Raw genomic sequence first — 27,206 nt, forward strand, 5'->3', positions numbered from 1 at the left:
GGTCTCCTGGGAAGTTATGACACAGCCGAAGTTCGTGGGGGCATGGGATTCCGCGACATCGAGCTTTTCAATCTTGCCTTGCTTGCGCGGCAAGCATGGCGTCTCCTACAGGAACCAAACTCCCTAAGTGCCCGGATTCTTAAGGCTGTTTATTACCCTACCTCTTCGATCCTTGATGCAGAGTTGGGCATGAATCCATCACAAGTCTGGCGATCTCTAGTGGAAGGCAGAGACACATTAAAACTTAGGCTTGTCAAACGGATTGGATCCAGCGAGGACACCAACATCTGGTTAGATAATTGGATACCACGAGATTTCAAATTGCGACCGGTGTGCCCAAAATCGCCGAACCCGCCGCAGATGGTCTCGGAGCTTATTAATCCCATCACCTCATCATGGGAAAGTGACGTGCTAGAAGAGCACTTCTACCCGATGGATAAGGAAGCAATCCTAAACATCCCTCTCAGCTCTCGGGTATGCCAAGATTTCTGGTCATGGCACTATGAACGCAAGGGCATTTTCACAGTCAGGTCTGCGTATAAGTTGCTCTCCTCTACTAAACAGCAACACACAGATTGGCTAGAACATAATGAGGGACACTCGCACGTCGAAGCAGATCGTCGGTCTTGGTCCAAACTCTGGGGAGCAGCAGTACCTTCGAAAGTTCGTGTCTTCACTTGGAGATTGGCCAAGTGCTCCATCCCTACAGGAGAGGTACGTAAGCACAGAAGTATGGCTGATTCGGCAGAGTGCTCCATTTGTCATGCGGCACTGGATACATGGCGCCATTCTCTTTTTGATTGCCGCATGGCTTGATGTGTTTGCGCCCTCACTGATGAGGACCTTACAGAGACTATCATCTCGAACAGGATGGAAGACGCAAAGCTCTGGATGCTTTGGCTTGTCGACACTTTACCCACAGCGGACCTAGCACGAGTCTTGGTAACAATGTGGGCTATATGGTGGGCGAGACGCCGAGCTATACATGACAACCAGTTCCAGAGTCCTCTGAGCACTCACATCTTTGTCAACAAGTTCCTAGCTGATCTTGAGATGATCCCAGAGAGGAAATCCCGCCCCAAGGACCTGCATGTAATCTCCAGGGACCTGCATGTAATGAATGGAAGGCGCGCGGACCCGTCACCGATCGGATGGCTTCCACCCGAGCACCATGATGTCAAGATGAACGTGGATGCAGGTTTCTCGAAGGTTGGCGACCGTGCTGCGTCAGCAGTAATTTGCAGGGATAAGGGAGGCAACTATTTGGGTGCTTCGGCCATCATTTATGAAGGTCGTCTTGATCCAACAATACTTGAAGCAAAGGCATGTAGCGAGGCCCTCTCGCTTGCATCGGATTTGCAGGTCCAATCCGTGTGTGTGGCCTCAGATTGCCTAGAGGTAGTGCTGAACATACAAGATGAAGTTTCTTGTCGCTATTATCCCATCCTGCAAGACATCAAGCACCAGAGGTCGCGCTTTCAGAATATCACGTTCCTTCATGAAAATAGGAAGCATAATGGGGAGGCCCATGCCTTAGCAAAGGCAGCTACTTCTCTTAGTCCCGGGCGCCATGTGTGGCTTAGTGTTTTGCCGGATATCATCTGTATCCCCATGTGTTTGAACGCTTAATAAAGGATGCAGTTGCTCAAAAAAAAAAACTCCCCCGTTTGTCTTCAAAATTTTGTTTATGGAATTATCCCAAAAAATTTAGATACATTTCAAAATATGCTGAATGTCAAAAAAATGTCCTTAACTATTGATTGGGGATATTTTTTTTTAGCTACGAATCGCCATCTACCTTGGAGGGGATTCAATCGATGATAAGGTACTCCTCCCCTCGACCAATTATTCAAGGGCACTGCTACGCGTCCTCGTGAGCCATCGGATCAGGCAGATTGAGTGGGCGAGCGTCATATTTTACCATTGCAACACGGGTTGTGTTGTAAGAAATTTCTTCAACAAGTGTCACGTTGCAGAAAAAATTACAACAAAGGTCAAGTTGCAGATTTGTTTTTGTAACACATTCTTCTTACAGTTTTTTTTTGCAACATGGGTCTTGTTGCAAATATATTTTGCAACAGGGATGCGGGGTAATGGCGACCGAAGTCGGTCGTGGAGGCTGCAATGGTAGCAGGGGCGCCCCTAGGTGAGCCGATCCAGCGACGACATGTCGTGGGTGGTAGTACCTAGTCAGATCCGGCAACAGAGCGTTCGCGGGTGGCTGTGCTTAGCCAGATCCGGCGATAGCGCGACAACCATCGGTTCCATCCGGCGACGAGGAGTGCATATGCGCTCTTGGGCAGCATGAGGACGACGTAGGTGGGCCAATCTAGTACCGGGCATCCCCGCTGATCATGGGGAACGAGTCTGGGGTGGGCGGCGTTGTGTCTAATCATCAACAATCCCCTTGTTGCGGTCAAAGGAATTGCAACTGGGGTCATGTTGTAAACTTGAAATATGGGTTAGTTGTTGTTTCTGAGGCAACTAATCAAACGAGATCCAACGGTTATGAAGATGGTGAACGCGCCCAGAAAGATCAGCCGGCTGACTACAAACATTTCACATTATTCAATGTGTGGTAGAAACATGTTCTAATTGAGAGAAGCAATACTTGTGGAAGCAGCGATTTGGCTCCCGGGCTCAGGCATGAACAGTAAAATCATTTAAAATACTAGAAAAATTCAAAATTTTCTGAATTTTTTTGTGGTTAAAGATGATTGAATGTGTGATGTTTCTTGCCAAATTTGAGAACATTTGGACATATGAGAAGCTGTTAAAAAAGACAAAAATGGGGTCTGTGAAAAAGTTTACTGTTTTGTACTGTTTAGACCTGATTTTGTATTTTTCGTCGAGAGTTGTTCAAATGCCCAAATGCTTTGAAATTTGGCACAAACATCACGCACTCATACATCTTTTGAATTTTTTATTTTACTGTTCATAGGGTGCATCTGAGCTCGGGGTTCCGGATTGAATTATCCAATACTTGTATGTTATGATAGAATTTTTTAGTATAGCATCTACAATCGGACATAGCAAATATGACCCCTTAAACGCCTGCGGACGTGCATGGTTAGTGACTGGACATGTCCGTTTTGAGCCCCTATTTGTCCATCCACGCAGCCACACTTCTCATTTTCTTCATCATATGTCCGGTCACTTGCATATGATTGGTGCAGATGAAGAGAGAGAAAGAAAAGAATGAATAAAGAAAGAGAAAAGGTGATTCGAGGTGGGGCCGCATCCTACATGGCGGACGGACCGGACGCACCGTGGCGCGTCCACGAGATCATATCCTCCCTACATTTGAGATGGATATGAGGATTCGCGGACAGCCTGGACGTATAGGGATGATATGAGGAGTCCGGTTGGGTCACGTTTTTTCCTTCTTTCTCCTGTCCGGTCATTGACCGGGTGCGTCCGCAAGCGTATGAGAGGTGGTTTGAGACGCCCAGCTGTAGATGTTCTTAATGTTTGGTGGAAACATTTGCCTCATAAAACAAATCGCGTGGATGCACTGGCAAAAATATAGATTTAGGTCTACTATTAGACTATTGGAAAGCGAAGGTACCACTTCAAGTTAAAATATTCACGTGGTATCTTTGTAGGGGAGTTGTGCTAACAAAAGACAATCTCGCACGACGCAACTGGTCGGAAAGTAAAAAGTGTTGTTTTGTACTCATGATGAGACAATTAAAGACCTCTTTTTCCAATGTAAGTTTGCGCGTTCTACGTGGTCAGCCATCCAAATACCGTCAAATTTGTATCCGCCCACAAGTGTTGCCCATATTTTTGGTCATTGGCTGGACGGTATTTCAAATAGGTACAAAATGCTAATAAGGGTGGGAGCGTATACCTTACTATGGTCGCTTTGGCTACGTAGAAATGATGTTGTTTTTATGACAAAAATGCTTCTCCTTTGCAGGTTATTTTCGTTGTATACACTCGCTTCGTACGTGGTGTACGATACAAGGAGCGGAGTACCAACCAGTGTTCAAGACGGCGTGTACGCTGTTGAAGCAGGTGGCTACGGAGGGGTTTTTTCCCAACATGGGCGGCAGTATAATCTCCGGTTCAGTCCACCATCTCTTTCGATATAGGCATAGTGTCGGTCTATGGACTCTACTGTTGTCGAATTATTGGTCTTTTATCTTTCTGTTTATCAGACTTCTGGTATTTGGCTGTGAGCTTCCTAGTTATGCAGAGGTCGGGTGATACTCTTAATGCTTTGTATCCCTTTAATGCTACATTTTGAGATAATAAAAGCGCTCTTTATCGAAAAAAATAGACGGTCTCCCGCCAAGGAGGAAGCTGGCGATCACTCTCAAACCGGCTGTATTTTCTATTTCTCTTGAAGTCACGTATGTTCAAATTTCCCTTTTTGTTAACATTTTCATAAGTTGTGTGCCAACTTTCAACAAATCGCTACCTCAACTTTCGGAATTTTAAAGTTTTGAAATTTCATAACAAAATATTCAAACTATGAGAAAATCTAGACATTTAGATTTTTCTAAAACTTTAGTTTTCTTAGAGTAGCTAGGATAGAGTGCACATGGGTGGCCTACCTTCAAAATTCGCAAGAGAGGGAGAAAAGGCGAATGGAGAAAATACATGGGTGGGATCCCATCATGTCTTGCGTGCATGTGTTCGATACCTAGCCAACATCGTTGCATGCACTGAATCTGATGTTCTTGGGTGAGCTCTACGCGCACGACGAGTTCTCCATCGTCAAAAGGCAGCCACTGATATAGAGAGGTGCCTTGTCCCGACTGCATCACACTCAACATTGTTGGCATTGTGTTGGAAATGAAGAAGCGCAGTTGAGTCGGCCAGAGCAAAAATGTTTGTTCAGTGGAAACATGAGTGAAAAATAATGAAGCACACACAATGAGGGTTGAAATGAAAAAAACATTGCAAGAAGCAAAAAAGTATGTACAATGATTTCAGTAAAGAAGCAATACTAATCATGAATGAAGCACAAACAAGTATTGGTTGAACGATAATTTCTATATAATAAAAAGAAACACATGTTGGCAATGGTTGCAACAGAAATTCACTACCATGCATGGAAACATATACAAAATAAAACTGTAAGCATCTTTGATATTTTTCAACAGAACATCAGTGAGAAACAATCAAGCACACCCGGGTAGTCGTTGAAACAAAAACAATTGATAGCAAAGAGCAAAATGTATGTACAATAGTTTTGGTGAAGGAAACAACACTAGCTCTGGTTGAAGCACACACATTATTGGTTAAAGCAAAATGTCTACAATAAAATAAGCACACATCAGCAATGGTTGCAACAGAAATTCACTACCATGGAAACATATGCAAGAAATAAAATGACAATCATGTTTGATATTTTTCATGGGAACATCAGTGGCAAACGGTGAAGTACAAGGAGTAGCAGTTGAAACAAAAACAATTGATTGCAAGAAGCAAAATCTATGTACAATATTTTTGTAAAAGGAAACAATAATGGCTGTGGTTGAAGCACACACATTATTAGTTATAAAGCAAAATGCCTATGCAATAAGGATAATGGCTAAAGTAGAAATTCACTATTGGGGGGACATATGCAAGACAAATAAAGGCAGCAAGCAGGGAGGTCCACTTAGGATAGAACTCAGGGATTAGTCACAGTATCGGGTGGATGGCGGTGCTTCTTTTTTGAGTTTATCTTCAGGACTTCGACCCCCCCCCCCTAGTCGACGGAGCTCTGGCGTAGATTCATGCCGTCTCCTTGGGTGGTGAGTTTAGGGTTTCTCATCATATGGCGAGATGTGGTGTCAGGTGCTACATTCCTACGCAAGGGTTCAACAGCGGTGAATGCGGCTCCATGGCGCTGGTCTTTAGGGGCACACGCACGAAGACTTCCGGCTGTCATCGACAAGGTCAAGCCAGCTTCGATAGGGGAGCAACGACAATGACGCATCGGTGGTTTGTTCTAGTGGCAGCATGGTCTCGGAATCTCGATGTGAGTTTTATTATGTTTGAGTTACTTTGTACTTTTGCTGAATTTTTAGATCTGGTTCTTTCCCAAAAAATGCAATCGTAACAAAGGCGGGTAGACGAGCAAACGACACAGAAGGAACTGCTAGCAAACCAGCGGAACGAAGGCGGGTCTCCTCAGCGCGAAGCTCAGCAAGTACCTCCGAGATAGGAACACGACCACGAGCAAGCAAGTGAGCACGACGAGGCTCAAACTCGGAATGAAGGCGAGATAAGAACTCATGGACACGCTGAAACTCCAAGTCGGACCGCATTGTCTGGCAGCAACGGCAAGCTCTCCACACAACTCTCCGAAGTGAGTCATGCTGATGCCAGATGGCAGAACTTTGTGTGTAGAACTCATCAACAGAAGAGTCACCCTGCTGAAGAGCATGCTCCTGACGCACCACAGGTAAGTAGAGAGCATCACCAGATGGCTAATAGCGCTGACAAAGATAAGACCACATTGCTGCAACGGTGCAGAGGCCCATGAACTTCAAAGCAAACTGAGGAAGGACACTCGTACTGAGAATGGCAGTAGCCCGAGCATCATCATGACACCACTGAGTGTAAGCAGACAGATCACACGGTAGACAGAAAGTGCATCAGAATAAGCTGATACCTGCTGATCATAAGCATCAACCACAGCATCATCAAGCGCCTTGGCTGCATCCCGATCAGCGAGAAGCATCGGCAGCAAGACCTGGCGGTGCCGGCGGGGTAGGAGCCATGGGAGCAACCGGGCATGGCGGACAGGGGACCTATGCCAGAGAGAACGCCCCACAACAGAAGACCGCGCATATGAATACGCATGAAACCCGCAAACTCAGCATAGTTGGTGCCACCAAAGATCACCAAGCACCGAGGGACAGCGACATAGCCCGAAGAAAACATGAGGAAGTTTCTCTTCTTCTGCTTCGGGTTTTTTGGGTCAACGGACACCGAACTCGATCTAGATCGAGCAGGGAATCGCTTGAGGCTGGGAAGCGGGCGACAACCAGGCAGGTCGACCACAGCCGGTCGGGGAGGCAGGAGGCGGGGGCGGCTGAACAGGGCGGGAACGGAGTGGGGGCCAAGCGAGGCGGAAGCGGCCGGGGGCTGCGGACCCGACGAGGCCGAGCATGGCCGGTGGTGGGCTGCAACGGGGACGATAAGCGAGCGGCCGGCTCGAGAGGAGTCGGGCAGCGGAGGCTGCGGACCAGACGGCCGGAGACTAGGGACAGAGCCTAGCAGCAGCGGCAGCGAGGATGGAGCATTCGCGGACTTGCATCGTGCGGGAGAGAGGCTAACCTAGCATCCACTAGTAGAAAAAGGGCCATTTGTCCCGGTTCATAAGGCCCATTTGTCCCGGTTGGGGAACCGGGACTAAAGGGTCGTTACTAAAGCCCTATACCTTTAGTCCCGGTTCTTATACCAACCGGGACAGATGGGCCTCCACGTGGCGCTGCGGCGAGCCCAGGCAGGAACCGGGACCAAAAGGCATCCACGCGTCAGCAGCTGGCAGGAGCTGAGGTTTTTTTTGAAAGGGGGTGGGTTTAGGGGGTTTTGGGGGGTTAATTGAGGGTGTTAGCTACCTGATAGAGAGAAGTGTCCTCTCTTATCTCCGTGCTTGGTTTACCAACGCTACTGCTATGCCTAAACATGGCTTAGATTGAAGTGAAGGCAACATGTGGTGCATGTCGAAAGTAATACTAATCCTAACTTGATCAAGTTTGGATTAGTAGTACTTTCGACATGCACCACATGTTGCCTTCACTTCAATCCAATCCATGTTCATTTCACCCACTGATATATATAATAACTATTCATGCTCGCATCATGCATCATCATAATAACAAGTCCTACTAATCATCATCATACAACTTCTACTTGTTATTAATAACAAGTCATACGATCATCATCCTCATAGTCATCGAACCAACCCTACTTAATTGTTCTTAGCACATGAGCATCAGTATTAGGTAGGACCTAAATACCCTCTTTAAGGTAAAATATATAGCATAAAACAATATAGGCCCTGACTCTCCATTATGGAGAATGGAGATCATCATGTCTCCAATTCTTGCGCTTCGCTTCCTTTTGCTTCCAAGAACCTCCTTACGACTGTCCATACATTTTTTCCATTCTTTGATTAGCATGTGTTCACCGGTTTTAGAAATCCGGTATGGACAGGTGAGATTCGTAGGATGACTGATACGTCTCCAACGTATATATAATTTATGAAGTCTTCATGCTATTATATTATCAACCTTGGATGTTTTATATGCTATTTTATATGATTTTTGGGACTAACCTATTAACCTAGAGCCCAGTGCCAGTTTCTGTTTTCTCCTTGTTTTAGAGTATCGCAGAAAAGGAAAACCAAACGGAGTCCAATTGACCTGAAACTTGACGGAGCTTATTTTTGGACCAGAAGAAGGCCAAGGAGTCAAAGAGTTGGGCCAGAAGAGTCCCGGGCTGCCCACGAGGGTGGGGGGCGCGCCCACCCCCCTGGGCGTGCCTCCCTGCCTCGTGGACAGCCCGGAGACCCCCCTGACTTGTTCTCGACGCCAACACCTCCCATATATACCCAAACTTCCAGAAAGAAACCTAGATCGGAAGTTCCGCCGCCGCAAGCCTCTGTAGCCACGAGAAATCAATCTAGGCCCTCTCTGGCACCCTGCCGGAGGGGGCCATCATCACCGGAGGTCATGGAGGAGGATCCCGGAGAGGCCATCATCGCCATGAAGGCCAAGGACCAGAGGGAGAACCTCTCCCCGTCTAGGGGGGAGGCCATGGAGGAGGAAGCACAAGGGGGAGAACCTCTCCTCCTCTCTCTCGGTGGCGCCGGAGTGCCATCGGGAGGGGAATCATCGCTGCAGTGATCGTCTTCATCACCATCACCATCACCATCACCATCCTCATCTCTTTTACGCGGTCCACTCTCCCGCACCCCGCTGTAATCCCTACTTGAACATGGTGCTTTATGCCACATATTATGATCCAATGATGTGTTGCCATCCTATGATGTTTTGAGTAGATATCCTTTGTCTTTGGGTTGATTGATGATCTAGATTGGTATGAGTTGTATGTTTTATTATTGGTGTTGTCCTATGGTGCTCTCCGTGTCGCGCAAGCGTGAGGTATTCCCGCTGTAGGGTGTTGCAATACGTTCATGATTCGCTTATAGTGGGTTGGTGAGTGACTGAAACACAAACCCGAGTAAGGGGGTTGTTGCGTATGGGAATAAAGAGGACTTGATGCTTTAATGCTATGGTTGGGTTTCACCTTAATGATCTTTAGTAGTTGCGGATGCTTGCTAGAGTTCCAATCAATAGTGCATATGATCCAAGTAGAGAAAGTATGTTAGCTTATGCCTCTCCCTCATATGAAATTGCAATGATGACTACCGGTCTTGTTAACAATTGCCTAGGACAATTCCGCACAACGATCCATCATTATTCACACTCGCTATTTATAAGATTTAGTAATAGCTTTTAACTTTATGATAACAGCACCTACTTTTGTATTTTAGCTCTCTGATACCATGCAAAGTTATCCTCTTCATACCCACAACGTAGTTTCATTTCTCGTTTCTAGTTGGAAGCAAACGTTCGGTGTACGTAGAGTCGTATCAGTGGTAGATAGGACTTGAGAGAATATTGATCTTACCTTTAGCTCCTTGTGGGTTTGACACTCCATACTTATCACTTCCATCTTTGGGAATTGCTACGATGATTCCCTGCACTTGGGGATTATCAAGCTCTTTTCTGGCGCCGTTGCCGGGGAGCAATAGCGTGGGGTTGATATTCTCGTGTGTGCTCGTTTGCTTTCTTCACTAAGTAGATTTTGTTTTTCCTTTTGTTTATGTTTAGTTGTGGGTGAAACATACAATTTTTTTTAAAGAATGAAAATGCAAAAAAAATTTTTACTTGCCTCTCATGCCTAAGAAGTTTTTCAAAAAGAGAAGTGATCGGAAAGTTATGCATTGAAGAAGTGAGGGTCGACCTTGAGCACTTGTGTTCATGCTCACGGAAACAATGTAGAATTTTTCATGGAAGTTTCTCTGTAAATAGTTATCCCCTTTTATATATCCATTGTATTATAAAAATAATGTGCCAAGCTTTTGTTTTAGGATGATTAGATTGCTTGTTTACTATGTGCAGAACAAAAACAGAAACTTTGGCTGTAGCGCGTGATTTTACCTTTCTTACTGGAAAGTAAAATGGATCTGAAACTTTTTGCACATTACTTCTGTACAAATTGTTCAAATTTTCAAATTTATTTCATAATTTTTGGAGTTACATAAGTTTACTAAACTTCCAGATTACCTCAGACTGTCCTGTTTTTGACAGATTCTGTTTTTCGTGTGTTGTTTGCTTATTTTGATGAATCTATGGCTAGTAATGGAGTTTATGAACCATAGAGAAGTTGGAATACAGTAGGTTTAACACCAATATAAATAAAGAATGAGTTCATTACAGTACCTTAAAGTGGTAGCTTGCTTTATTACACTAACGGATCTCACAAAGTTTTTGTTAAAGTTTTGTGTGGATGAAGTGTTCGAAGATTGAGGAGCTATCAATATGAAAAGAATAAAGAGAGGCAAGAGTTCAAGCTTGGGGATTACCAAGGCACCCCAAGTAAATATTTCAAAGGATACTCAAGCATCTAAGCTTGGGGATGCCTCGGTTGGCATCCCATCTTTCTTCTTCAACAAATATCGGTATACCTCGGTTTTTGTTTTGTTCACATGATTTGTGTCCTTTGTGTTTTGCTTTTTCTTCAAGAACCATGCTAGTGTGAGATGTCCCTTCATCAATTTATAGAATACTACATGTGCTTCACTTATTCTTTTAAGTATGATCTTATAAAATTGCTCTTTGTGCTTCACTTAAATCTTTTGAGTATGGTTTTATAGAATGCTTCGTGTGCTTCACTTATATATTTTGAGCTTGCATATTGGTTAGTCTATATTAATTGTAGAATTCTCCATGAACTTCACTTATATCTTTTGGAGTATGAATAATACTATCATCTAAAGTGGGTTTGGAAGAGTGTCAACTTTAGGAATTAGTGTTCCCATTATTCCGAATGAGAAATTTTTTGCTTATGTGGAGAGTAGAAAAATTTCTATGCTTGTAGATCATGAAAAGAATGCTTTATGTGATGGTTATATTGTTGAATTCATTCATGATGCTACTTAAAGTTATTATGAGGGAGGAATACATGCTTGTAGGAGTTGCAATAATATCAAGTTTCCTCTCTCTATGTGCTTAAAGTTTTGAAGTTATACTTGTTTTGTCTTCCTATGCTAGTTGATTGTTGTTCCTATAAATTGTGTGCTCACAAAATCCCTTGGCATAGGAAGTGGGTTAGATTTAAATGTGCTAGTCATATTCTTCATGATGCTCTCTTTATGTTTCAATTCTTATCTTTTATGTGATCATCATTGAAATTATCATGCCTAGCTAAAAGGCACTAAAGAAAAGTGCTTGTTGGGAGACAACCCAATATTGACCCTTACTGTTTTTGTGTGTCTACATGATTAAGCTACTGTAGTAATCATGTTCATAGCTTTTGTTTCAATAAAGTGCCAAGTAAGACCTTTGGGAAGACTTGGGTGAAAGTTAATGTGATCTTGCTGTAAAAAACAGAAACTTTGCGCTCACGAGATTAGCTGCCATTTTTTACATAAGAGTGATTTTAAGTTGATTCTTTTTGCAGAAGATTAATAGACAAATTCCTCACGTCCACCAATTTATTTCATAATTGTTGGAGTAGAAGAAGTATGATTTCTGTTCAGATCATTACAGACTGTTCTGTTTCTGACAGATTCTGTTTTCATTGGATAGTTTGCTTGTTTTCTAGTTTCTATGGCTTATATTTCTCAATATAAATTGTAGAAATGATAAGGTACAGTAGGAATTGTGTGAGAACAACTATGAACCTTGTCTTTGACAGTACCAAAGTGAATGGTTTGCTCTTTATCATACTAACCTATCTCACGAAGTTCTGTTAAGTTTTGTGTGACTGAAGTTTTCAAGCTTTGGGTGAGATATCAATATGAGGAGAATAAGGATTGGAAAGACCCTAAGCTTGGGGATGCCCAAGGCACCCCAAGGTAATATTCAAGGAAGACTCAAGCGCCTAAGCTTGGGGATGCCCCGGAAGGCATCCCCTCTTTCGTCTTCAAAACTATCGGTATACCTTACTCGGAGCTATATTTTTATTCGTCACATGATATGCGTTTTGCTTGGAGCGTATTTTCAATTTTACTTGCCGTTTGAATAAAATCATTGGATCTGAATTATTGAATGAAAAAGAATCCTCCCATGGCTAGTTAATTATTTGACTACTCAGTGTTCTTCACTTATATTTTTTGGAGTAGTTTATCATTTACTCACGTGCTTCACTCATATCCTATGAGTAAATGGTTGAATGTTGAATGTCATAAATCTGAATTTATATATGTTTCATATGCTTATAACATGGGGAGTAATGACTTCACACATAATAAGTATAGGTAGTAAACTTATTGAAGGTTAGCAAACATTGAATTGGCCACTTGAACAATTCATGAAAGAATATTGAAGGAAGAGAGATTTCACATATAAATATACTATCTTGGACATCTTTTGTAATTGTGAGCACTCATTAAAATATGACATGCTGTAACATCCCAAATTTTCAATTTGGAATGTTATACATTAGAGCATCATTGCATATCATATTTTATTTGCATTTTGGTTGATCCTAGAAATTCTACGCAACTCAAGGACCCACGGAGAGAGTTGGGGATTTTGTTATTTTCATATTTGAGTTTTCTCGAATTTTGAAAATAGGATCATTTGATTTTATTTATTTTATCTTCAATTATTTCATTTATAAAAATAAGAGAGAGGGGATAAAATGACTTTCCCAAAAATAATAAATATTGAGGATTTAATAAAAAATCAATTATTTGATTTTATTTCGAGTTTTGGCTATTTTATTTGAATTTAGGAAAAATTGCACATTTTTCAAAATTGCATTTAGGGCCAAGAAAATGTTCATTTCGTTCTAAATATTTTATTTAGACGGTGAAAATTTATTTTGGCATTTTTAGACTTCTATTTTTTTTTTTTAGTTTCGGCGGAATTGTTAAAAAAAACGCGCCCGCACCCGACTGGGCCGAAGGCCCAGCTGAGCCAGGCCGGCCCGCCTCTGTGCCGCCGCCGCCGACCCGGACTAGGAGTCCGAGCCGGACTCCTCTCCGCCGCCGCCTTGGCCCCTCCTCCAAGCCGCCGTCCCCCCCTTTAAAAGCCACCCCGGGGCCCCCCTGGAGCCCCAAGTCGTCGTCGCCGCCGCCGGAGCCGCCGCCGCCTCCCGCCGTCGCCGCCGCAGCCCCGCCACCCCACGCCGTCCCGCCGCCATGCCGGAACCCCGCCAGAGCCCCGCCGTAGCCGAGCCGAGGTAGCCGCCCCGGTTTTTCTAAAGAAACCGATCCGTTTTTTTTGTAAACCCTAGGTTTTTTTAGATCGGATTCGTTTTGTTTCGGTTTTCTTATTTAGCGAGCGTTCACTCGTTCGTTCATTTTAACAAACGCGTTCTTCGTTTAGTTACAGTTAACGAACGTTCGTTCGTTAAACTGTTCGTCAGTTTTCTTTTCTCGGATTTTCTGCGATTATTCCAGATCGCGATTTCCGATCTGTTATTCGTTTTCGTTTTTCTTTTCGCTCGTTTATCGGAATCGGGCGATTCAAGCGCCTAGAGTTTCGTCTCGAAGCCCTCTTTCCGTTTAACCAACTCAAACAAGTTTTTGCTTCGGTAAAATTTGACTTAGGTCCAGATTAGTAAACGAAGCTTGTTTCTTTCGCCGTTTGATTTTTGTTGCTTCGTTTTATTTGATTCTTTTTGCAAACCGGAGTTCTTAAGTTGAACTTTCTGGTTAAATCTCTTATTTGAGTTTTACCTGTGCATTAGATAAGTACTTATAGTATGCTTGTTTGTTTGCGATAGAGTACCCGAAGTGCGCCGCTTGCTACTTCGAATCGCTAGGTTTCCCGGATCATCAGTAAGGCAAGTAACACTTTGATCATACCACTTTTACTACCCAGTTTTATTGCATTAGATCAACCCTCAAACATTGCATGAATAGGATCTAATTAAATTGTGGGTTCTGGGAAGTAGATGAGGTAGTACCTATTGCCCTGTTTATTATCAAACCCTTGGGAGTTACTTCTACGTTTGCTTATATTGTTATGCTATGCTAGTAGACGTGGATTGGGTTTGAGTGTTACCATGACAGATGTGAGATTGTTAATTAATGGTTAAACTTAAGGTGGCAACTAAAACACACATCTGGGTGGATTGAGGTACCTGGGTATTCCAGGATTGCCTGTTTTTCTTTTGGACCGCCACCCAGGCTCAAAGGGATCATGAGATTATTCATGCTAGAAACTTCCGTGTGCAGCCACAAGCTATTATGGGCTCTAGCATAGTTGAGTAGGTTGTGTGAGCTCTTGAAGAGGTAGACTAGCAGATGTAGGGGATGTAGGTGGTACTGTCTACCCGGAGTAGAGAGTTAACGCTTCTGAAAGACTGTGTCTCGGTCATCCGTTTCTCAAACACCATGAAGTGCGAGAATCCCAACGGAGGAGATCGAGTCTTGTGGGGAAAAGTGCACAAACCTCTGCAGAGTGTACAATCTAATCATGGTTAGCCGTGTCCCCGGTTATGGACAACTTGAGTATCTAGTATCTGGATTTTCATGTGAATCTCATCATGTTACTTTAATTAATTTTGTTGGGTTTTGATGATGATACTTAATTGGGATTGAGAATGCTGTCAACCATTCTCAATGTTTAACAACCACCATGATAGTTAAATAAAATTTATTCCTTTGCAGTAGGGAAAAATTGGCTTTTCGCAAAACTGTAACCATAGAGCCTTCTACCAGCCATATATGCATGTAGTATAGCATTATTCTGTTCATTACTCTCTATGTGTTACATTGCCAGCATATTCCATGTGCTGACCCGTTTTCGGGCTGCAATGTTTCATGTTGCGGACTTTTCAGACGACGAGTAAGGTGCCTTAGGTCGTGGTTCTATACTCAGTGATGCCGTTGGAGTTGATGGACTCACTTATCTTCCAAGCCTTCCGCTGTTATCGTTATTAGATGGCCTTAAGCCATATTTATTGCAATAAGCTCTCTTTTGGAGACATTCGATGTAATAAGTGTGTGATTGCTACTCTGTTATAAATTCTTCGAGTACTGTGCGTGTCAGCATTACTGATCCAGGGATGACACTGATGCACAGAGACTTGACCATCTGAGGTCTGGTCGCTACAAGATGGTATCAGAGCACACGCTGACTATAGGACACAACCACTAAGCTTAAACCATAGATCACTACTCTCTTCTCATTTCTGACTCCTCTCCATTTTCTACTCTTTTAGGATGGCGGATGCAAGGAACAAGTTCATGCAACCAGATGAGGATACACCCTTTGGACGCCACTTGAAGGAAGTCACTAGATACCTGAACATCGGAATTCCAAGCTTCACCCGAACCTACAACGCCACACTACCAGAAGAGGAGCGTTGGTTGATTCAAGTTCAAGTACCAGGAAGGACGTTCATGCCCGTCACTGAGCCCATAGAGTTTTCCTTTGATGCACCAACCTGGAGTCTAGGAAGGAGCATGGCAGCCCACATTACCATGGGACGCATTGGAGAAGTTTACCACAAGGAGCTTAAGGATACTATCTACCAGATTTGTGGGCGCCGAGATGAGCAATGGGAGATGATCAGCACCAAGAAGGATAGATCAATTGCAGCTTTCATGCAGGAGTTAAACCAGCACATTCGTCGCCAGGAGAACCAGATGTGTGCAGGCATGACGGATCTGAAGAAGGCATTGACCAAGATCACGGAGGTGGAGGAAGAACTCAAGTCTACACGCGATGGATATGAGGAGGAGATAGCCACGTTATTGGAGAAGAATGACGACCTGGAAAAGAATATCGGAGTATTCATGGGAGACCCAGCACCAGGAGGAGAAGACGACACCGACTCAGACCCCAGTGAAGATGACTTTGTTGATGAAGCTGGAGCAGATATCATGGAGTCTTCGACCGATCAAAATTTCTAGTAGACCACCATATCAGTAGTAGTATACCCCATGTATATAGTATAGTCCGAGCACTTTGTAACGATAGTTAGATCGATTGTATGCCCTTGTTTGAATTGATTGAGTGATATTGTTTGCTTTTGTCTCATGTGCATATGGGTAGTGTTTTCTCTCTAGACCTCATTCTATTCTGACTTCTCATCTTTTCTAAAACCCTCAGATGCCTCCGAGACGTGACACCGGATTTGCTTTCCCGCCGGAGCTCACCCAGTTGATCCAGCAGCAGAATGCGTTGATGCAGTTACTAGTCAAGAATCAGAATCAGGGGAACAACAACAACAACCCACCACCTCCACCACCTGTTGATCACTTAACCTGTTTCCTTAGACTGAATCCGCCGGTGTATTCCAGTAGCACCGAGCCGATTGTTGCAGATGATTGGCTCCGCAAAGTTGGAAGGGAGTTGACCACTACAGGATGCACAGATGCAGAAAGAGTGCGTTTTGCCGCACATCAGCTTGATGGACCCGCAGCATCATGGTGGGAGAATTACACAGCCACACACCCTATTGACACTGTCACATGGGACCAGTTTCAGCAAGCTTTCCATACCGCCCATGTTTCAGCAGGAGCTATGGCCATGAAGAAGCATGAGTTTCGCAACTTACGCCAGGGAGGACGCACCGTAGGCCAGTATGTGGAGGACTTTAGTAAACTAGCATGTTATGTGCCCCAGATGACGTTGCTACAGATGCAGCCAAGCAGGAGAAGTTTCTGGAAGGACTGAATGATGAGCTGAGCATGCAGTTGATGGTAGGAACCTTCAACAACTACCAGGAGTTGGTAGATAGAGCTCTCATGATTGAAGGAAAGCAGCAGCAGATTGAAAACCGTAAGAGGAAGTATGGACAAGGGAAGTACAATTCTGGAGCTCAGCAAAAGCCACGTTTTACCCCGAAATCGGGAGGACCATTTCAGCATACCCATGGAGGAGGTTCGCACAACCATAATGGCCCCAAGAATGGCAATGGGAATGGAGGAAGCAACGGCCAGAACCGTACCAACCCTTCAACCCCAGCTAAGAGAGACCTGAGCCAACTCACTTTCTTTAAGTGTCAGAAGACTGGACATTATGCCAATGACTGTCCTGAAGCCCAAAATGGAAATGGCAATGGAAGCTCTAGGAAGAAGCCGAACCCTTTCAACAAAGGACATGTGAACCATGTTAGCGTGGAGGAGGTTGAAGCTCAGCCAGATGCAGTAATAGGTAAGTTTTTGGTTAAGTCATTCACTGCACTCGTTCTTTTTGATAGTGGTGCATCGCATTTATACATATCAAGGGGATTTGTGGATAAGTATAAACTGCCAACCCAAGCCCTTAGGTCACCCATGTTAGTAACCTCGCCAGGAGCAGAGTATATGGCTAGTTTATGGTGTGATCGGTTACCATTAAGGATTGGTAACTATGTGTTTCCCTCGGACCTAATAGTACTGGAATTGCAAGGATTGGATGTGATATTAGGCATGGATTGGTTATCGAAGTATGGAGGGAACATTGAGTGCGCCAGTAAGTCAATTTTGCTTACCACCCCAGAAGGAAGAAGGATTAAGTATGTATCCCGGCATATGCCGAAGAGGACTCAGGTGAATTCCTTATCAGGAGTTGTACAGGAGGAAGTACCGGTGGTGAAGGATTTTCCTGACGTATTTCCAGAAGAGTTGCCAGGCATGCCACCGGATAGAGACATTGAGTTTTTGATTGAGCTTTTGCCAGACACAGGGCCAATATCTAAGAGACCGTACAGAATGCCCGCAAAAGATTTGGAGGAGATTAAGAAGCAGATTAAGGAGTTACTGGATAAAGGCTATATTCGCCCAAGTTCTTCACCTTGGGGATCGCCAGTGCTTCTAGTGGAGAAGAAGGATGGATCGTTAAGGATGGTTGTTGATTATCGAGGACTGAATGAAGTGACCATCAAGAACAAGTACCCACTGCCGATGATCAATGATTTGTTTGACCGATTGCAAGGAGCTAAGGTATTTTCCAAGATTGATCTACGATTGGGATACCATCAGTTGAAGATTCGAGAGTAGGATATACCTAAGACAGCTTTTACCACCAGGTATGGGCTATATGAGTATACCGTTATGTCATTTGGTCTGACTAACGCCCCTGCCTATTTCATGAACCTGATGATCAAAGTCTTTATGGAGTTTTTGGATAAGTTCGTCGTAGAGTTCATTGATGACATTTTGGTCTACTCAAAGAACGAAGAGGAGCATAAGGAGCATTTGCATTTGGTACTTGAGAAGCTCAGAGAACATCAGTTATACGCCAAGTTCAGCAAATGTGAGTTTTGGCTGAAGGAAGTTGGATTCCTCGGACACGTTATATCCGGAGAAGGAATAGCAGTAGACCCCACCAAAGTTGACACAGTAACAAGCTGGGAATCACCCACGTTAGTTGGAGAAATCCGGAGTTTTCTTGGACTCGCAGGATACTACCGGAGGTTCATTGAGAATTTCTCGAAGATTGCAAAACCCATGACGGAGCTGTTGAAGAAAGACACCAAGTTCAATTGGACTGAGGAATGTGAAGCTAGTTTTCAGGAATTGAAGAAACGTTTGGTTACATCACCAGTCTTGATTTTGCCAGATCAGCGCAAGGATTATGAAGTTTACTGCGACGCTTCACGTCAAGGACTTGGAGCAGTGCTGATGCATGAAGGAAGAGTTGTTTCATATGCCTCACGACAGCTTAAGCCCCATGAGCTGAATTACGCTACGCATGATTTGGAGTTAGCAGTCGTAGTACATGCGCTAAAGACATGGAGACATTTTCTCATCGGAAACCACTGTGAGGTGTACACGGATCACAAGAGTTTGAAATACATCTTCACGTAGAAGGAGTTGAATCTCAGGCAAAGGAGATGGTTGGAGCTCATAAAGGATTATGATATGAGATTGCATTATCACCCCGGAAAGGCTAACGTAGTAGCAGACGCGTTGAGCCGCAAGAGCCATGTCAACACACTCATGACCGGAGAGTTACCGAAAGAATTAGCCGAGGATCTTCGCGAGCTATGTTTGGAGATAGTTCCGAGAGGCTATGTAGCAGCATTAGAAATTCAGTCTACTCTGATGGATAAGATCAGGGAAGCTCAGAAGACTGACAAGGAGATTGCCAAGATAAAGGAGAACATGAGCAAAGGAAAGGCCAAGGGATTTCGTGAGGACGAGCACGATACCTTATGGTTTGAGGACCGCGTTTATGTGCCTAACGACCCTGAGATTAGGAAGTTGATTCTGCAAGAGGCCCATGATTCACCGTATTCGATTCACCCAGGAAATACCAATATGTATTTGGATTTGAAGGATACTTTCTGGTGGACCGAAATGAAGAAAGATATTGCGGAGTATGTAGCAGTTTGTGATGTATGTCAGAGAGTGAAGGCAGAGCATCAGAAGCCAGCAGGATTGCTACAGCCATTGCCGATACCCCAATGGAAGTGGGACAAGTTAGGAATGGATTTTATCACTGGATTGCCAAGGACTCGTTCAGGCTATGACTCAATATGGGTTGTAGTCGATCGTTTAACGAAAGTAGCTCATTTCATCCCAGTGAAGACCACTTACAGCAGTGCTAAGTTGCCAAAGATATACATGACCAGGATCGTATGTCTGCATGGAGTTCCGAGGAGCATTGTATCAGATAGAGGAACCCAGTTTACCTCAAAGTTTTGGCATCAGTTACATGAAACCTTGGGTACCAGGCTAGAGTTCAGTACAGCCTTTCATCCACAGACAGATGGACAGACCGAAAGAGTAAATCAGATTTTGGAGGACATGTTGAGAGCTTGTACGCTAGATTATGGATCTAGTTGGGATGACAATTTGCCATATGCAGAGTTTTCTTACAACAACAGTTATCAATCCAGTCTGAAGATGGCCCCTTTCGAAGCTTTGTACGGAAGGAGGTGTAGAACACCATTGTTATGGGATGAAGTTGGAGACCGCCAGTTGTTTGGACAAGATCTGATTAAGGAGTCTGAACAGAAGGTGAAGTTGATTCGTGATAGGCTCAAGGTAGCCCAATCCAGGCAGAAAAGCTATGCGGATTCAAAACGCAAGGAGACAGTTTACGAAGTCGGAGACCGAGTTTATCTTCGTGTATCCCCACTTCGAGGAGTTAAGCGCTTTGGAGTTAAGGGAAAGTTAGTGCCACTATTTGTAGGACCATACAAAGTTTTGGAACGTATGGGAGAAGTTGCTTACAAGTTGGAATTACCCGAAGGATTGTCAGGAGTTCACGATGTGTTCATCGTTTCCCAGTTGAAGAAGTGCCACGCAGAGATGGCTGATATACCGCTGAGAGATACCGTGCCGCTTGAAGCGATTCAGTTGGATAGCGATTTGACCTACGAGGAGAAACCAGTTAAGATTCTCGAATATGCCAGCCGAGTCACACGCAGCAAGGTTATCAAGTTTTGCAAAGTTCAGTGGAGCCACCATACCGAGGATGAAGCCACCTGGGAGCGAGAGGAAGATCTACGGAAGGACCACCCTCACCTATTTTCTAGCCAACCCGAATCTCGAGGGCGAGATTCATCTTAAGGGGGGGGGGGGGTAGGTTTGTAACATCCCAAATTTTCAATTTGGAATGTTATACATTAGAGCATCATTGCATATCATATTTTATTTGCATTTTGGTTGATCCTAGAAATTCTACGCAACTCAAGGACCCACGGAGAGAGTTGGGGATTTTGTTATTTTCATATTTGAGTTTTCTCGAATTTTGAAAATAGGATCATTTGATTTTATTTATTTTATCTTCAATTATTTCATTTATAAAAATAAGAGAGAGGGAATAAAATGACTTTCCCAAAAATAAGAAATATTGAGGATTAAATAAAAAATCAATTATTTTATTTTATTTGGAGTTTGGGCTATTTTATTTGAATTTAGGAAAAATTGCACGTTTTTCAAAATTGCATTTAGGGCCAAGAAAATGTTCATTTCGTTCTAAATATTTTATTTAGACGGTGAAAATTTATTTTGGCATTTTTAGAATTCTATTTTATTTTATTTTTTGATTTTCTTGTTTCGGCGAAATTGTTTTTAAAAAAAGCGCCCGCACCCGACTGGGCCGAAGGCCCAGCTGAGCCAGGCCGGCCCGCCTCTGCGCCGCCGCCTCCGCGCCGCGCGCCGCCGCCGTCGACCCGGACTAGAGTCCGAGCCGGACTCCTCTCCGCCGCCGCCTTGGCCCCTCCTCCAAGCCGCCGTCTCCCCCCCTTTAAAAGCCACCCCGGGCCCCCTGGAGCCCCAAGTCGCCGCCGCCGATTCCCGAGCCGCCGCTGCCTTCGCCCGCTGCCGCTGGAGCCCCTCACCGCCGCCGCCGGAGCCGCCGCCGCCTCCCGCCGTCGCCGCCGCAGCCCCGCTGCCGCCGGATCCCCTCACCGCCGCCGCCGGAGCCGCCGCCGCCTCCCGCCGTCGCCGCCGCAGCCCCGCCACCCCACGCCGTCCCGCCGCCACGCCGGCACCCCGCCGGAGCCCCGCCGAGGTAGCCGGCCCGCCGCCCCGGTTTTTCTAAAGAAACCGATCCAGTTTTTTTGTAAACCCTAGTTTTTTTAGATCGGATTCGTTTTGTTTCGGTTTTCTTATTTAGCGAGCGTTCACTCGTTCGTTCGTTTTAACGAACGCGTTCTTCGTTTAGTTACAGTTAACGAGCGTCCGTTCGTTAAACTGTTCGTCAGTTTTCTTTTCTCGGATTTTCTGCGATTATTCCAGGTCGCGATTTCCGATATGTTATTCGTTTTCGTTTTTCTTTTCGCTCGTTTATCGGAATCAGGCGATTCAAGCGCCTAGAGTTTCGTCTCGAAGCCCTCTTTCCGTTTAACCAACTCAAACAAGTTTTTGCTTCGGTAAAATTTGACTTAGGTCCAGATTAGTAAACGAAGCTTGTTTCTTTCGCCGTTTGATTTTTGTTGCTTCGTTTGATTTGATTCTTTTTGCAAACCGGAGTTCTTAAGTTGAAATTTCTGGTTAAATCTCTTTATTTGAGTTTTACCTGTGCATTAGATAAGTAATTATTGTATGCTTGTTTGTTTGCGATAGAGTACCCGGGGTGCGCCGCTTGCTACTTCGAATCGCTAGGTTTCGCGGATCATCAGCAAGGCAAGTAACACTTTGATCATACCACTTTTACTACCCAGTTTTATTGCATTAGATCAACCCTCCAACATTGCATGATTAGGATCTAATTAAATTGTGGGTTCTTGGAAGTAGATGAGGTAGTACCTATTGCCCTGTTTATTATCAAACCCTTGGGAGTTACTTCTACGTTTGCTTATATTGTTATGCTATGCTAGTAGACGTGGATTGGGTTTGAGTGTTACCATGACAGATGTGAGATTGTTAATTAATGGTTAAACTTAAGGTGGCAACTAAAACACACATCTGGGTGGATTGAGGTACCTGGGTATTCCAGGATTGCCTGTTTTTCTTTTGGACCGCCACCCAGGCTCAAAGGGATCATGAGATTATTCATGCTAGAAACTTCCGTGTGCAGCCACAAGCTATTATGGGCTCTAGCATAGTTGAGTAGGTTGTGTGAGCTCTTGAAGAGGTAGACTAGCAGATGTAGGGGATGTAGGTGGTACTGTCTACCCGGAGTAGAGAGTTAACGCTTCTGAAAGACTGTGTCTCGGTCATCCGTTTCTCAAACACCATGAAGTGCGAGAATCCCAACGGAGGAGATCGAGTCTTGTGGGGAAAAGTGCGCAAACCTCTGCAGAGTGTACAATCTAATCATGGTTAGCCGTGTCCCCGGTTATGGACAACTTGAGTATCTAGTATCTGGATTTTCATGTGAATCTCATCATGTTACTTTAATTAATTTTGTTGGGTTTTGATGATGATACTTAATTGGGATTGAGAATGCTGTCAACCATTCTCAATGTTTAACAACCACCATGATAGTTAAATAAAATTTATTCCTTTGCAGTAGGGAAAAATTGGCTTTTCGCAAAACTGTAACCATAGAGCCTTCTACCAGCCATATATGCATGTAGTATAACATTATTCTCTTCATTACTCTCTATGTGTTACATTGCCAGCATATTCCATGTGCTGACTCGTTTTCGGGCTGCAACGTTTCATGTTGCAGACTTTTCAGACGACGAGTAAGGTGCCTTAGGTCGTGGTTCTATACTCAGTGATGCCGTTGGAGTTGATGGACTCACTTATCATCCATGCCTTCCGCTGTTAACGTTATTAGATGGCCTTAAGCCATATTTATTGTAATAAGTTCTGTTTTGGAGACATTCGATGTAATAAGTGTGTGATTGCTACTCTGTTATAAATCCTTCGAGTACTGTGCGTGTCAGCATTACTGATCCAGGGATGACACTGATGCACAGAGACTTGACCATCTGAGGTCTGGTCGCTACTCATGCTAAAAGGTTGATGTCGGACAAGGAAGACAACGTAATGGGTTATGTTTCCTTATATCCGAAATAAAGTATATTGTCTTGGATCATCCAACATGTTGAGCTTGCCTTTCCCCCTCATGCTAGCCAAATTCTTTGCACCAAGTTGAGATACTACTTGTGCTTCCGAATGTCCCTTAAACTAGTTTTGCCATGAGAGTACACCATACCTACCTATGGATTGAGTAAGATCCTTCAAGTAAGTTGTCATCGGTGCATGCAATAAAAATTGCCCTCTAAATATGTATGATCTATTAGTGCGAAGAAAATAGGCTTTATACGAACTTGTGATAGGGAAGAAATAAAAGCGACGGACTGCATAATAAAGGTCTCTATCACAAGAGGCAATATAAAGTGACGTTCTTTTGCATTAAGATTTTGTGCATCCAACCATAAAAGCGCATGACAACCTCTGCTTCCCTCTGCGAAGGGCCTATCTTTTACTTTTATTCTTCTACCTTATGCAAGAGTCATGGTGATCTTCACCTTTCCTTTTTACATTTTATCCTTTGGCAAGCACATTGTGTTGGAAAGATCCCGATATATATATTCAATTGGATGTAAGTTATCATGAACTATTATTGTTGACATTACCCTTGAGGTAAAAGGTTGGGAGGCAAAACTATAAGCCCCTATCTTTCTCTGTGTCCGATTAAAACTTTGAACCCATAAATATCACGTGAGTGTTAGCAATTGTGAAAGATTAAATGATAGTTGAGTATGTGGAGTTTGCTGAATCAAAGCTCTGACATAAACACTTCTTGAAAATAAGATGAATTGCAATTGTTTGATGATTGAGAATATAGTTTGTTAGTTTCAAGAAATTTTATGATCTATACTTTAACATGTGAATAGCTTGTTACTTGATCATGAAAAGTTTTATGAGAGGAGCTACTGTTATGACATATAATGATGCTAGAAAAAGTGATTGAAACTATCATTGATCAAACTTAAGTACTTGCTAGCATTCACACTTCATAAATTATTTCTTTTATCATTTACCTACTCGAGGACGAGCAGGAATTAAGCTTGGGGATGCTGATACGTCTCCAACGTATCTATAATTTATGAAGTCTTCATGCTATTATATTATCAACCTTGGATGTTTTATATGCTATTTTATATGATTTTTGGGACTAACCTATTAACCTAGAGCCCAGTGCCAGTTTCTGTTTTCTCCTTCTTTTAGAGTATCGCAGAAAAGGAAAACCAAACGGAGTCCAATTGACCTGAAACTTGACGGAGCTTATTTTTGGACCAGAAGAAGGCCAAGGAGTCAAAGAGTTGGGCCAGAAGAGTCCCGGGCTGCCCACGAGGGTGGGGGCGCGCCTCCCTGCCTCGTGGACAGTCCGGAGTCCCCCCTGACTTGTTCTCGACGCCAACACCTCTCATATATACCCAAACTTCCAGAAAGAAACCTAGATCGGAAGTTCGACCGCCGCAAGCCTCTGTAGCCACGAGAAGTCAATCTAGGCCCTCTCTGGCACCCTGCCGGAGGGGGCCATCATCACCGGAGGCCATGGAGGAGGATCCCGGAGAGGCCATCATCGCCATGAAGGCCAAGGACCAGAGGGAGAACCTCTCCCCGTCTAGGGGGGAGGCCATGGAGGAGGAAGCACAAGGGGGAGAACCTCTCCTCCTCTCTCTCGGTGGCGCCGGAGTGCCATCGGGATGGGAATCATCGCCGCAGTGATCGTCTTCATCAACATCACCATCACCATCACCATCCTCATCTCTTTTACGCGGTCCACTCTCCCGCACCCCGCTGTAATCCCTACTTGAACATGGTGCTTTATGCCACATATTATAATCCAATGATGTGTTGCCATCCTATGATGTTTTGAGTAGATATCCTTTGTCTTTGGGTTAATTGAGGATCTAGATTGGTATGAGTTGTATGTTTTATTATTGGTGCTATCCTATGGTGCTCTCCGTGTCACGCAAGTGTGAGAATTCCCGCTATAGGGTGTTGCAATACGTTCGTGATTCGCTTATAGTGGGTTGGTGATTGACTGAAACACAAACCCGAGTAAGGGGGTTGTTGCGTATGGGAATAAAGAGGACTTGATGCTTTAATGCTATGGTTGGGTTTCACCTTAATGATCTTTAGTAGTTGCGGATGCTTGCTAGAGTTCCAATTATAAGTGCTTATGATCCAAGTAGAGAAAGTATGTTAGCTTATGCCTCTCCCTCATATGAAATTGCAATGATGACTACCGGTCTTGTTAACAATTGCCTAGGACAAGTTCGCACAACGATCCATCATTATTCACACTCGCTATTTATAATATTTATTAATATATTTTAACTTTATGATAACAACACCTACTTTTATATTTTAGCTCTCCGATACCATGCAAATTTATTCTCTTCATACCCACAATGTAGTTTTATTTCTCGTTTATAGTTGGAAGCAAACGTTCGGTGTACGTAGAGTCGTATCAGTGGCTGATAGGACTTGAGAGAATATTGATCTTACCTTTAGCTCCTTGTGGGTTCGACACTCCATACTTATCACTTCCATCTTTGGGAATTGCTACGATGATTCCCTGCACTTGGGGATTATCAATGACCTGGCTGTATGTTCAAAACATCAAGGCGACCATTCTGATACATCAAATGAGGCACACAATCCATCGGGATTTTCTGTTGAAAAACATAGTAATTACTTTGTAGTTAGCAATGATGTACTAGTTTTAGAAGTATGCAAAAGATGCACGGATGTCGTAATAGTAAAAAAGCTTACAAGGGTATCTCCATAGAAGTTACCGTGGTTCAACACGTGCACTAGTGGCACGTATTGACCATAATTTGGAGGAGTATCATGATACGTCTCCAACGTATCTATAATTTTTGATTGTTCCATGCTATTTTATATTCTGTTTTGGACGTTTAATGGGCTTTATTATACACTTCTATATTATTTTTGGGACTAACCTATTAACCGGAGGCCCAGCCCAAATTGCTATTTTTTGCCTATTTCAGTGTCTCGAAGGAAAAGGATATCAAACGGAGTCCAAACGGAATGAAACCTTCGGTAACGTTGATTAGCCGCGTCAATGTGAGACTTTCTCCTTTTTTGTCTTCTCCACATAACTCCCATCATCATATTCTATTCCACCCATAGTGCTATATCCGTGGCTCACGCTCATATATTGCGTGAAAGTTGAAAAAGTTTGAGATTACTAAAGTATGAAACAATTGCTTGGCTTGTCATCGGGATTGTGCATGGTGAGAGCATTCTTGTGTGACGAAAATGGAGCATGACCAAACTATATGATTTTGTAGGGATAAACTTTCTTTGGCCATGTTATTTTGAGAAGACATAATTGCTTAGTTAGTATGCTTGAAGTATTATTACTTTTATGTCAATATTAAACTTTTATCTTGAATCTTTCGAACCTGAATATTCATGCCACAATTGAGAGAATTACATTGAAAATTATGCTTAGTAGCATTCCACATCAAAAAATCTGTTTTTATCATTTACCTACTCGAGGACGAGCAGGAATTAAGCTTGGGGATGCTTGATACATCTCCAACGTATCTATAATTTTTTATTGTTCCATGCTATTATATATTCTGTTTTGGACGTTTAATGGGCTTTATTATACACTTTTATATTATTTTTG

General features: G+C 43.6%; 1 pseudogene; it reads left to right on the plus strand.

The window, feature by feature from the left end:
- Positions 1-27,206, plus strand: part of LOC109758177 (DNA-directed RNA polymerase V subunit 1-like) — an 83,590-nt pseudogene that overhangs the window by 1,342 nt on the left and 55,042 nt on the right.

Source organism: Aegilops tauschii, chromosome 6, assembly GCF_002575655.3.
Source record: "Aegilops tauschii subsp. strangulata cultivar AL8/78 chromosome 6, Aet v6.0, whole genome shotgun sequence".
Taxonomy (NCBI): Eukaryota; Viridiplantae; Streptophyta; class Magnoliopsida; order Poales; family Poaceae; genus Aegilops; species Aegilops tauschii.